Below are 12,600 nucleotides of genomic sequence, written 5' to 3' on the forward strand. Positions count from 1 at the left end.
CCTATGAAGGCTCCAGCCTATGGCCTGCTGTCCTTCCTCAAAGTAAAAACTGGTCATTAGGTATAACTGACATTTTAGTTTAGAAAGGACTTTTGCATCTATGATCTCGTTTTATTCTCAGAGCAACCTTGAGAGGAGAAGGTCAGGGATTTATCAAAGAAAATCTTCACAATCTTCAATGATGATAATATGGATGAGGAAGAAGAGGCAGAGAGAGAGAGAAGAGACATCATGATAGAATAGGTAGTGATCCAACAAGCATTTATTAAGCACTTACTACATGGTGGGCACTGTGTTAAGCACTGGGGATACAATTAAAGGCAAAAAGCTCTATCTACTCTCAAAGAGTATACATTCTACTAGGGAAGATGTGCTTTAAGTAACTAGGTACATACATGATATATATTGAAAACCCCATGATGGGATTCTGATTGTTGCGCCTAGCCACCACAACCCAAACCTGCTCCCAGCCCCAAGTCCCATAGAAATCACTAATCATGGGTCTCACTAGAACAATGAGTGGGCCAAGATATTCTGTAACCACATCACTAGGCTACCATATGATGGTTACTACAAAACAACAGAAATCAGCCAATACGAAAGTAGCACCAACAGGAATCAGACTAGGTCTTTTGACTGAAACTCAATAATCTTTCCCTTCACATGGCATTTGTGCCCTTCCCTCTTCTTTGCTGTCCTTGGGTGAATCTATGCTGGCTAAATATGATTACCATAAATTAATAACCCCCAAGTGGGCTATTCTGTATGCATTCTGGGGTTACCACATGCAGAGTTCCACCAAGGCTTTAGGACCTCTTCATGCTAGAAAACTCCTGTAACCTCAACTTTTACATATCTTGTGATATAATCAGCACCATTTACTCTATAAAAATCCTTGTCTTATTTTGCTGGGTTGCTGACCCTTTCAAGGAGCTTGGCTGCTCACTGAATGCATAAATCTCAAAAGACACCTTTGCTTGGGTTGGAGATTATCTGAGCTTGAATTCTTTCAGAGATCACATTGCATCATATACCTGATATCTTAATATTTCTGGCACCCAATCTGGGGCAAAGTCTGTGAATCAAATCCTCTCCAACCCAAGGTAAGCCTTCTCCCCTCCCCACATTAGCTGGTGTCACACAAGAACATTAGTAAAGCACACTTGGGCAAGCTTGGTGGGACTACTTGGGTCCCAGTACCTTTAGGACCCTGTGCCTGGCAAATTCCCTCTAGACAGAGGACACTCTTTTGGTAACTTTGCAGTGAGTTCCTGTGCTCTGTCAGCCTCTGTGCTCATTGTCTACCTCTCTTCAAGATGCTGTGTGACAGGTGAATGGCTATAGTGAGGATTTTTTTAAAAATAGGCTTACTAGACTTTAAAGTGAGATGACTTTTCTTTCTTCTCCCTCCTCTCCTGACTGCAGCAGGGTAGGTGAATGAGAAAGAGAAAATATACTCAGTGTAAGTGAAGGTCATTTGAGATATGATGGTAAAAGCATGTTTCCTTGAAAGTTTTAAGAAATGTAATTAAAAGAAAGTTACCTTGAAAGATTTAAAATGCAGCCAGCCAGAAAAACTTCTGAGGTCTAGAGTAAGAGAGTACAGATTTATTAACTTTACTATCTCCCACCTTAAAGTTTCCATGGGAGATTATAAGAAAAGAGATAAACTAAAGACACTTTTTATTCTGTAGTCTCAACCCTTGCCAAGTTAGTGATACAGACATAATGTTAGATAATTAAAGTTGTAGAACCACTAAAAAAAATCCTAGTAGATTCTGGAGCTTTTGAGATTCATTATTAAGGAGTTTGGCAATTAGTCATTTTAAAATTACAGGAAAAAACCTCTGGGGACTCTGGGGATAATTTCAGGAACTAATCCTTTTCTAAAACATCTTAGTAAGTTTTGAGGTACCACCCTGTAGAATTTATTTTAAAGAAAAATAAGGATTAAATCATATAAAAGTTAAAAAAAGATTTTAAAAGTAATTGACAAGATTAATAACTTAATTGTTCTAGGAAATGAAAAAAAGCTAGCTGGCAGAGTGAAGAAAAAAGAGGTAAATAGAAGCTTTTGTTACCTTTTTTGACTTCTTATTTTGTCCCTAAGACCCTTTCTGCATGATTAAAAAAATGATACCTTTAAATAAAGGCTAGGGTAGATGCTGAAAAAGGGAAAACAACCTAGAAAAATATTGAGAGACACTCTCCACTACTCAGCGTGCTCCTTCCCTGAAGTCCTGAGTATATCTCAGTTGTGGAGATTGCTAGCAAGACCATTACAGCCCAAGTCCCTCTGTTAACCTCTCCCATCCCATCTCACAACAAGAAAAGATAATACTGGAGAATTGTAGTGAAACTTAAATTTCATCCCACCTAGTAGAAAGTGGGGAAGCAACTTCAGAGAAGCTCAACGCACCTGACCCACTAGCTCCTCAACAGCCAGCACCTGCAGCGGATGGGAAGGGATGTGATCATCATTCCCTGAGTCCTGTCACCTGGAACCGTGACCAAAGGGAGATCCCAGCACCAGCCACTCCAGCACTAGCCACCCCAGCACTCACACAGTGTCACATCACCCAAAGCCCGGTAATTGACTGTGTCTCCAAAGCAGATCTAGCCCATAGCAGTTGCTACCTCCGGGAGAGTCTGTGCTAACATGACATACAAGGTGAGGGAGCCCGGCAACCTCTGTTCTTGGTAAGCCCACCCTTCTATGTTCCAGTTTGCAGAAAAGTATCAACTATGTAATTTATCATAAGTTACTTTATTTCTGTTTGCCCCAGTTTTCTGACTTGTAAAGAGAAAAATAACAATGGTGGTTGTTCTGAGAGATATAATGATTGTAAAGTACTTAACACTGTGAAAAACATATACTAAGTGTTACATTATTATTATTTCTGTAATTGAATGTATTTGTTACATATTTAATAACTTTAAAGTGGTCTTAAAATGCCAAAGATAATAAGATCAGTGATTTTTATGTGTGATAACTTATAAATGCAGTTGATGTCATCTGAAGTTTATTGTTTGTGTTATTCTAAATTGTAATGTATTTCCAAATTTATGTTGTAAAATTTGAGAGATAATTGTAAAACGGAAATGCTGTTAAGGCAAAGCAATTTTTAAACTGAATGTTGCCACACATGAATTGGGCTTTTAAAAAGATGTGATCATTTGAAAATCTGACCATTATGAAAGTGTATAAAGTGTTTGATATGTAGCTTCAACATATTAATAATGAGTCAAACATCAGGTATTTGCTCTATGTCTGAAATCCCAGAATAAGAGTGTGAATTTAGTGTTTGAGCTTTGATTATTGGGATAGTTATCTGTATTGTCATAAAACTAGTAGTAGAAAATGGCATGTGTGGTGGTCTGAGGAGTGCTAAGGTGGATGTTTGTGCCTGGAAAAAGGTTGTAGGGGCAACCTAGGACACTGCATAATGTTCTCCTAACTCCATTTCCCCGTTGTTCTATTTTCTCGCTGAAAAAGAAAATCCCCCACCTGTTTAATCTTAAACCTGTGACTATATTATTAGCTGTCAGATGCTACTCATGTCTGGAATCAAATAGAGCTAAGGGAGGTTTTCTCCCTGTTATGATATAACTATGTCCCTCTTTTTCCTTATATAGTAAAATTCAACAATCAAGAAGTTTTATAGGTATAGTATTAAATATATTAAATAATAGAGTGATACTGGAATATCTGAATTTCTATAATAGAATGCAAGTATGCTAGTATATTAACAATTTTAAAATTACAATTTTAACCTATATTTCAAATTGTAATATAGGGATGATAGCTTCAAAAGGGAGGAAATGATTAAACATGTTAATAAGACAAAGATGTATTGTAAAAGTTTTCTTATTAAATGGAATAGTAAAATTTGAAAATAGCAATAGGATTAGATTTTTCTCTAAGAATTATCTACAGATGTATATGATTGGATTGGGTTCCAAATTCATCAATCATGGAAATTCAGGCTTTAAATATTTATTGGAATAAATTCTAAGTTTTCATTAATTAAGGATTAATTGGGTTTTATACACAAATTGTATTGATAATGGTATAGAAAGTGAAATTTCCTCCATTTTAAAATATCTCTCCAATAATTTTAAAAGGCAGAAGAATAGATCACAAATGAACTTCCTAAGAAAAAGCATTAGAACCAGACAGATTTATAAGTGAATCAAATATTATATCTGGGACAGTATTGAAGTAAGGATAGAGAAAGCTAATGATATGTAAACTAAAATTCTCTAGTTTCAAAATTTGGGGAACCAAACTTAAGTGATTATATTACAGTAGATAAGGACATCTATATTTGGGATCAAAGAAGCAATTCTCCTTTCAAAGTTATCCTGAGAATAAAATATATAATTCAAGAAAAGATATTTTAAGGGCCAGGTAACTACATGAAACATCTAGGAATCTTTAAGTTTTCTTGGTTACTTTGGTGACATATAAATCTCCCCTCTCAAAATTAGTCCATTGCGATCGTTCTAAGTAATTTAATTTATACTTGAATTTATATAATTATGTAATCATGGGGTTTGTGAGAAAAACTTTATTGTATTGTTTAAAAACTAGATCGTCTGAAGCAAGCCCCTGATCTTGAATGGACAGACCTATCAGTAGTCAATGATCAGATGAGACAGTTGACCCAAGTTCCAGAGAGGGCTGTGTGTACTGTTAACTTTTTTCCTTCATTTTCTCACTCCTTTATGTACCTAACTAGCAAGACCCTAATTCAAGTGTGTGTTGACTTTTTTTCCACTCATATTCTTGGCCCCCTCTCTTTTTCTTATCACAGAAGACCATTCTTCTCCCAAATGAATTTGGGTCTTAGCTCTTTGAGGGGAGAATGATGGAATTCTGATTCTTTCCACAACTCCCACAGTAATCATTAATCATGGGTCTCACTAGAATAATGAGCACACCAGCATATTCTGTAACCACATCACCAAGTTACCACATGATGATTACCACAAAACATAACACAGAAATCAGTCAATAAGAAAGTAGCATCAATAGGATGCAGAACAGGACATTGGATTGCAACCCTCAGACTTTTCCCCCAACATGGTGCCTGCACAGCTCCCCCTTCTTTGCTGTCTTTGCTGTGAACCTATGCTAGTTATAATATTATCATCATAAATTAATACTCCCATGTGAGTTTTTCTGTATGAATTTTGGATCACCACATACAGAATTCCACCAAGGCTTTAAGAGCTCTTCATGTTAGCAAATTCCTCCTATAATCTTAAAATCTGTACATCTTGTGATATAATCAATACCATTTATTTACTCTATAAAAATCCTTGTCTTGCTTTGCTGGACAGCTGACTCCTTCAGGGAATATGCCCAGTTCACTGAGTACATAAACCTCATCAAAATACCTTTGCTTGTGTTGGAGACTATCTGAGCTTGAATTCTTTCGGAGGTAATGTCCCATAACTGTTACCTCAACTCTCCAAGCTATAGATAGAATGACAGAGCTGGAAGAACCTTTAGAACTGATGTTCTAAACCTAGAGCCATGAACTTTTTTTTTTCTTAAAGAAAAAAGTTATCACTTAAGTGATAACTGTTTTAATATCATTGGAATCCTTTGTAATACTGTGCATTTTATTTTATGCATTTAGAAACATGATTCTGTCCATGCATATGTTTTGAAAAATAAAAAGCTTTAATAAAAATAAATTTAATCTAAAAACGGGGAAAAAAACATGATTCTGAGAAGGGGAAAATAGGCTTCACTGGACTGCCAGAAAGGCAGGACACACACACAAAAAATACAAAGATATTTAAGAATCCTTATTTTAGGACATCACCATAATAATAATAAAAGGTGTTTATACACACTTTAAAAGTTGGTAAAGTATTTTATGGGCATCATCTCCTGTGATTCAGGACTTAGTACAGTGTCTGGCACATAGTAGGTACTTAATAAGTGCTTAGTTATTTGACTTGATCCTGATAACAGACTTGTGAGACAGATGCTAGTATTAGCTATTTTACCAATAGTTACTGTAATTTTACTGGTAGTAAATGAAGGGAGATTGTCGAAAGAGAGATTCAGTTAGAATCACAGGACTTCAAAGAAAAGTCATTTCCTTCCTGGGGTAAAGGAAATACAAATAGAATGTTTTTTGTTTGTTTGTTTTTTGTTTTTGTTGTTGTTGTTGTTGGCTTTTTTTTTTTTTTTTGAGGCAGTTAGTGTTAAATGCAGGATCACACCACTAGTAAGTGTCTGACGCTGGATTTGAACTCTCTTCCTCCTCTCTCCAGATCCAATACTCTATTTCATTTCTGAAGAGGACCAAAGACACCATAGAGTAATGGGATAGAATGAAATCAGAGAGGAAGTCATATTTAGTGACTTTCTTTCTGCATGCTCCAATGCCAAAAAGATGGAAGAATTGAGATAGTGAGGAGCAAAGGAGGGTAAGTTCTCCCCTTGTCCAAGTTCTTCAGTCAGCCCAACCCCACCCTGCCCCATTCTTCACCCTCTGAACTGTACTTCCCCTTCCCAGCTGGGGTACAAGGCACCGCTAAGTAGAGTTTCCTGCCTTAGGCGGGGCTTTTGGGAGGAGAGGGAGCCACACCTTCTGGCTAAGGACTGAAAAAGCAGGTGCAGGGCTGCTGATCAGGCTCCCAAAGCTCCAGGAGGGAACAGCTCAGGTACGTGGGTATATTGGCTCCTAGTCCTTCCCATCTCTGCTTTTTTTTTTTTTTTTTCCTGTCTTGCTCCTTTCCCAAATACTTCCAGGGGTTCTCCCTTTCTGGCCCCAATCCCAAACTCTTTAGTTCTCCTCCTGGGGTGCCTTGAATTTTCCTTGATGCATGAATCCTAATCATCCAGCAGTACATGGGCTGAAACTCCCCTAATCCCCAGTACAAAACATTCTCCTATAGTCCATTTGGGAGGTCCTCTGGAGTGAGTCCTCTCTGCCCCCTCCCAGGGTAGCTAAGTGCTCTCAGAGAGACTCGGGAAAGATGGCTTTGTTAATAGATTATCTGTCACAGGTGACTGTTATTGGGTGCAACTACAGCATTTTGGAGGAAGATGTAGAGAAAACTTTGTAAGATAAGCAGCCAAGATTATGTGGGATGAGGAGTTGTGCTGTCTACCCCCAGATTTCTTGCGGATATTATGGGGGAGAATGAGAAGAGGGCCGATGAGTGGCTGTTAAAGGTTTGGGTGTCTCCCTCCTGGTTCGATGCCTTTGCTCGGCATTCAATCGCTCTCTCACAGGGCAAGAGTGAGATCCTGTCCGTGCCTCACAGGATCCTCCCTATTTTTTCCCAAGATGAAAGTAGGATCCAGTCTCGGCTCCATAGAATTCCCCCATTATTCCTTCCAGATCTGTTCTCTGTTCCACTGAATCTCCTTGCTCCTATAGGTCAGATCCTTTCAGTCCCAGAGATCCGATCCTACCTTCTTACTCCCTCCCTATAGATCAGGTGGGCATTGTTCTCTCCCCAGATGGCCTCTCGACAAGCAATGAGCTCCCTCCTCTGTGGTCCAGGGGTCTTCCTCCTCTTCCTGGCACTGGGTGAGTATGGATGGACAGATGAACAAAGAGGGACGATGGGACACTAACTGATTCTTTTTCTTGCTCACCTGAGGACAGGTGTTTTCTTGTCCTCACCCCAGGGTTCCTCAGGAATTCCAAGGATATATTTTCTTTGCTTGGTCCTTGACCTCAGTTAGATTTATGGTCTTAGGGGCAAAATCACCCTACTCAATGTCACTCATGAGTAAACTGAGGCCTATCCAGCCTTTTCCAAATTCACCTAACAAATTTGTGAAGCCTTAAATCCAGATCTTTGTTATTTTAGTACAATTCTGATAATTTCTCTATGTCCTTCTGGGGCTCGGTTTTATTTGTTAGTTATCAGCTTTCCTGGACAGAGCTTTAGGAAACCTGGGTTCTGATGTCTGGTTCAGTCATTAACTCACTATGTAACCTTGGAAAAGTGATTTTCCCACTCTGAGGTGGTGATGGGGACTATACCTGTACCTTAGCACTGTTGTGAAAAATCCAAAGAAATTAATTAATTAAAGTATAAGGTGATGTTTATTCATTATGATCACTAGAAGAACTGAACTCTCTTCTTAGCTCCTCTTTTATAGTTTTCTCAAGTCCTGTAATGAGATTCCTTCCCCTATCCACACTCATCTCCACCCCCAACCCCCAGACAGACTATTAAGGACTTGGGCTAGCCCAGCCATAGTTAGGGATTTGGGGAAATCCTAAATTGAGCACCTAAGTGCCCATAGAATCTGGGCCCCTCCTTCATTCCCTGGGAGATGTTGGTTAGGAGGCCTGCCAGACTGCAATAAAACAATTGGGATGTCTGACCCAGGCCTTCTACCCAGCTGAGCATTGAGATCTGGGTTCTAGAAGAATTTAACCTCAAAGGGAGGTTGAATACTCAAGAATTAGGTTCATTCCATTCATGCTTCTGCTTGTGGCAGGATCACAGTCAACTTCCCATGATGGACAAGCTGGATGCACTCTCAGCCTCGGAAAATTAGGGGAGGGGAGAATCTGGGTCATGAATTGGGGAATCACCTTCTTGCCCCAATTAGACTTAGATGAAGGAGCTTTAGAGACCACCTGGCCCTCTGGTTCAACTTCAAATCAGCGTCCTTTCCACTGCCAATCTGTCCAATAATCCCCAGCCAGGTTTTACCCTGATTGCAAAATCTTGAAAGAGAACTATATTTGAGAATCCTGAGATCTGGGTTCAAGTCATATGTTACAGTATCTTAAAGAAGGAAGGGAACTTGGAATACAACTTGGCCAACCTGTGTCAAGGCAAGAATCTTCAAATTTCAAAAAAGGAATCTTTTTTGGGGGGTGGGGGGTGGGAAGCAAGTGGAATTAAGTTACTTGTCCAGGTTACTTGGCTACTGAGTGTCTGAAACCAGATCTGACAACAGGTCCTCCTGATTTCAGGACCATTGCTTTATCTACTGTAGTACCATAGTGCTTCTAGAAATCTTTTTTAAAACTCTATTGGCATGTTTGTTCTTACATCACCATTTCCCCCCTTTATCCCTCTCTTTTCTCCTCCCAGACATCCATTCCATAAAACAACAATAACAAATTTTAAAGAAAAAAATGGAAGAAGAGGGTAAAAAATCAGTAAAACCAAACAATATACTGAAAAAAATATGACACTGCATGAAATATTCCACATCTGTAGATTCCCCCATCTTGGAGCAGAAATTTTCTTGAGAGAATCTTGGATTAATAAGTTATCCAACTTCTGCTTGAATATATTCTGTGGTAGGAATGCACTACCTCTAAGCCAAATCACTAAACCTTTGTTTACTTCTGTTTCCTCTTCTGTAAAATGAAAGAGTTAGATGATTCCAAAAGTCCCCTCCAGCTTTAAATCTATAATTCTATGAACCCTTCAATTAACTGAGTACAGTGATTTACTGCCTCCCTTCCCCTCAGTCTTTTCTTCTCTAGGGCTAAACATCCATCATATACATTTGTATATGAGACATGGATCATATCTGTATGAAAAATTATCATACTGCTTTGTATTTAGCCCAGGCAATGCCACTTATAAGCTATGTGTAGTCTTGGAAAGAGTACTTTACCTTCCTGAGACTCAGTTTCTCTAGATTTAAATACAGAAGGTTAGACAAAATAATCTTTAAGGTCCCTTCCAGCTCTGACTCTCTACACATCTCTAGGCTCTTTTAGAAGGGAGGTAAGGGGAGAGATTGGATTTTGAAATTGTGTCCTCATTGATTCCCTGCTTTTATACACCAGATACTCTTAGAGCCCTTTTGCCTCTTACATGACAGCCACTTGCTGTGAGCAGAAAGCTTCAAGTCCCAGGAGGACTGCCTTGCTGGGATGCTTGGAGTGCAGAGTGAGAAACAATATGGTGTAGCAGAGGGGGCCTTGGACTGGGGGTCTGCAGAGCTCTTCCCTTCACTTGCTGGAAGGTGATGTTAACAATGTGAGGCTGAAGTGGCTTTTATGGTGTGGGCTATAGACTGTGGGCTGGACCACTAGGTGTTTCAGGCTACCTGGATAGGATAAGGAAGTGGTCTTCTAATAGTTTCAGACATTGTTCCCCACCATCTTTATTCCCTTGCCCCTTCCATGAGGTATAGAGTCAGTAAAGAGACTGAATGGGAATTAGGACTAAAACACAAATGAAGGGAAGCTTCTATGCTCCCATCAAGCTCCAGATTGATGAACACCTGATCTGTTTTGGAGTATGTGAAGGGCTGTCATGCAGAAGGGACACTGGACTTATTCTACGGGGCCTCTAAAGGCAGAACTGAAAGGAGTGGGTGGAGACTGCCAAGAAAATTTTCAGAAATGAGAAGACATTTGCTAAGAGTTGGAGTTGCATAACATAGTACGGGCTGTCTCAAAAGGCAGGGAGTGCCACATCACTGAGGAGTCTTCAAGTAGAAGATATACAACTTTTTTTTTTTTTTTTTTTTAGGTAATTAGGGTTGAGTTACTTGCCCAGGGTCACACAGCTAATAAGTGTCTGAGGTCAAATTTGAGCACAGAGCTAGTACTCTATCCATTGTACCACCAAGATAGCCATTTCTCAGGGATTTTGTAGAATGGAATTCCTTATAGGATATAGATTAGACTAGATCAAAACAAAGCTTTTAAAACTGTGAGGTGTAACCAAATAACTGAATGTGAGGGTCACAAAATTATGATTTATTATTAGGAAATGTTTATTTTATATACCTATTTCATATGCCTGTATACCCAGGGTCACATAAGAATTTCTAAGGTAAAAAGGGGTCACTAGTGAAGAAAGTTAAGAGGCCCTGGACTAGATGAAATTTGAGTTCCCTTCCAGTTCTGAAATACAATAATTCTGTGACTTGAGTTTTACTAGAGAAGACTGTTATCCTGATGGAATGACATATTAATAATAGGATGATTTTCAGCCTTTTCTGGTGGAGAAATTGTGAAGTAAGGAGGGTTCCTTGGAATGGGGACAGTGGAAATGGCTGACTAGACCCCTCTGACTCCTTTGTGTGTTGGGAGGGTTAATCTGAAGAGAAACACACATAGGGCCCTGTCCCAGTCACCTTATGCCCTTTCCCAGGAAACCTCTTCTCCAGAAAAAGATTGGTTCAGATATAATATAGTGTCAGAATCTTGCTCTTACAGCCTTTCATCACTGCTCTTCCTTCCTTAGTATTCATATTGCTCTGGAAAGTGGGCATTAGGATCTTAGTCACAAAGCACCTCCCTCAAGTAGTCTCTTCCAGATCAGCACCCTATGTACAGTTTGGGCTCATATATATGTGCACATATATGTATATACAGAGAGAGAGAATAAATCAATATAGTCAGCAGAACCAAGCATTTATTAACAGTTTACTAGGTGCCAGGCACTGTACTAAAGACTGGAAATATAAATATAAATGAAAAGAAATATAATCCCCAACCTTAAGGAGCTTACAGTCTATTGAAGAAAAATAACATACATAAAAGAGCTGAAAAGGTAGGAGAAGGTACTTACTGGGGACATGGGAGCAAAGTTTGGAGAGTCAGAAATAGAACTGGAAGAAGAATGGAAGATGGCTGACCTGGGGCCCTTTCTTAAAATGAAGATTTTGGGAGGAATTCCCTAATGGGACAAGAGGGTCACAGGGGGAGAGGGCAGTAAGAACGTGGTTGGGGTAAAGTGGCAAACTATGGGGTGTTAACTAGAAATAGAATCAAAGTAGTTTAAAGAAAATGAAAAAATAAGTTATTTACAAAAGAAGGGAGGCCAAAAGCAGTTGGAGATGGGAGAACGGAGTTCCTGAGCTGAATATTAAAGGAAGAGGAAGACTTCATGACGTATGAGGAGAGCATTCCAGGCACAGAGTATGGCTAGTTCAAAAGCATGGAGATGGAAGATAGATTTCCTGTGTTCAGAACACAGAAAAGGCCAGTTTGATTGGATTGGAATGTGGGAAGGGGGACTAATATTTAATAAGACTAGACATTTGAGTTAGGAAGAACTTCAAAAGCTAAGCAGGGCTAGAGATACAGTGGAGTTCATCTTGACCCTTCCTTTACCACTCCCAGATTCATTTCCCAACACTGGCTACCCGTCAGTGCCCATAAATAGGATGAACTATAGCCGCAGGACTTTAAAACTTCAGAAGCTCCACAGCTTCTTTTTCTCTGAGTCTTCAATCAAACACAGCTGCTGACCATTCCTTGGCAAGGAAGAGTTCTGGAGATGCTGGCACTGTAGAATTCCCTGGAGCAGAATATTAGGAAAGAGGAGGGCATGAAAGGGAGACAAAAATGCTCAGAGAATAAGGGAGTAAGGACGTAGGTAATGACTGTGGTCTCAGATCTTTGCCCTGCTTATGGGCAAATATAAGTGGGCTTATGAGTTAGGCAGACCCAGACATAAGTCCAGACATATACTTCAGACATAGAGGGAAATTAACCAAGCTTTTTGTTTCCTAATAGCCTTATTTCCAATTCTTTCTTTTAGGCTGCACCGCAGCTCCAGGAACCCAACTGGTAAGAAGGCCCCTTTGGGATTCTTTTTGATGGAATTAGGTTCTCTTTGGCTAGA

General features: G+C 39.4%; 1 long non-coding RNA gene across 1 annotated transcript; it reads left to right on the forward strand.

The window, feature by feature from the left end:
• Positions 1–2,447: 2,447 nt before the first annotated feature.
• On the forward strand, positions 2,448–12,600 carry LOC116420482. Its single transcript, XR_004230822.1, has 4 exons — positions 2,448–2,700; positions 6,295–6,450; positions 7,493–7,562; positions 12,517–12,600. It is a non-coding gene; the product is annotated as an uncharacterized LOC116420482 (long non-coding RNA).

Source organism: Sarcophilus harrisii, chromosome 1 (genome assembly GCF_902635505.1).
Source record: "Sarcophilus harrisii chromosome 1, mSarHar1.11, whole genome shotgun sequence".
Taxonomy (NCBI): domain Eukaryota; kingdom Metazoa; phylum Chordata; class Mammalia; order Dasyuromorphia; family Dasyuridae; genus Sarcophilus; species Sarcophilus harrisii.